Genomic DNA, 1,377 nt, shown 5'->3' with positions numbered 1-1,377 from the left:
ATTGTGCTTCAAAATGTTTTCTGTTTCCTTTCTACAAATCTGCCGTATAGCATTATTATAATATTGAACAAAACACAGGCAACCCCTGACTTGGAAAGGATTTATTGTTTGGAAATAAGAAATTATTTCTTCACAGAAATAATATTATATGTGGTGGTCAGATTCCTAAGTCTTCTTACAAAAACCTATTTAGTCATTAGTATACCTGAAGGACAGCACTATATAATTTTGTCTTTCCTCCCTCATGTTGTGCTTTGTAGTCTTCTGCTCTTAAAACCATCACTATGTACATATTTGCAATAACATTATGTAATATTCACATAGTACTTTGAATTTTGTAAAGCATTTCACAACTATTATTTCTCTGATAATGTTTATAATTATTATTTTGTTTGATAATATAAATATTATCTAATTTGACACAAAACACTATAATGTAATTTCTATTACTATTCTCATTTTATTAATGATGGAACTAAAGTCAAGAGTGCTTAACTTACTTGCCCAGGTTCACCTAGCTAAGAAATGGCTGTGCAATTCAGATCTTCTTTAGTCCAAGTTCAGGATTCTATTCACAATATCCTCTAGGAGGAACACCATTAGCTCTAAAGAATCAAAACTCCAGGTCACCCAAAGGACAATCAAAACAAGCTTGTGTTCAATACATCACCAGTTATGACTTCCATGCAAATAGGAGCATTAAAGACATAATCAAGAAAATATGTGTGAGTAGAAAGGAAGTTGGGATGGTCATAGTTGAAACTGGGTGATAACAAGTGATTGGGCAGAGTTCCATAAGGAACATTGCAAGAAGTGAAGTAAATCTAGTGCATTTCATAAAGGCTTTACAGAATCAATTACCCAACAAGTATTTATTAAAAATTTACTATATACCAGGCATTGTGCTAAAGGCTAGGGATACAGAGAAAGGCAAAAACGATTTCCTCTCTCAAAGACCCTGCATTTTAATGAAGGCAACATGTAAATAACTAGATACTTATAAAATACATGAAAAGTAGATGGAAGATAATCTAAAAAGGGAAGGTGTAAGCAGCAAGGGGGACTGGAAAAGGCTTCCTGAAGTGGGATTATAGAGGATTTTCAGAAAGACCTGTATAATAATCACAGAGTATGAGGACTATTGCAATATGCAAGGGTAGAGGGATCACCAACACAAATGAGATTAGGAATCCATCCAAATCATATGTCTATTCAGTGAATTAAAGTGTAAATTCCAGAAGGGCAGGCACCCAAATGTCATCTAAACTATATCTGCAGAACCTGGCCATTCTCAATTCTAGCAAACTCAGTTTAAAAGGTGGGGAAATCTTGCAAAAGAGGCTGACATGGGAAAAATTCAGAGAAAGTGAAAATTGC

This window comes from Sarcophilus harrisii, chromosome 2 (genome assembly GCF_902635505.1).
Source record: "Sarcophilus harrisii chromosome 2, mSarHar1.11, whole genome shotgun sequence".
In the NCBI taxonomy this organism is placed as follows: Eukaryota; Metazoa; Chordata; class Mammalia; order Dasyuromorphia; family Dasyuridae; genus Sarcophilus; species Sarcophilus harrisii.
The sequence above is the reverse complement of the archived record's forward strand: the minus strand, read 5'-3'. Positions refer to the sequence as shown.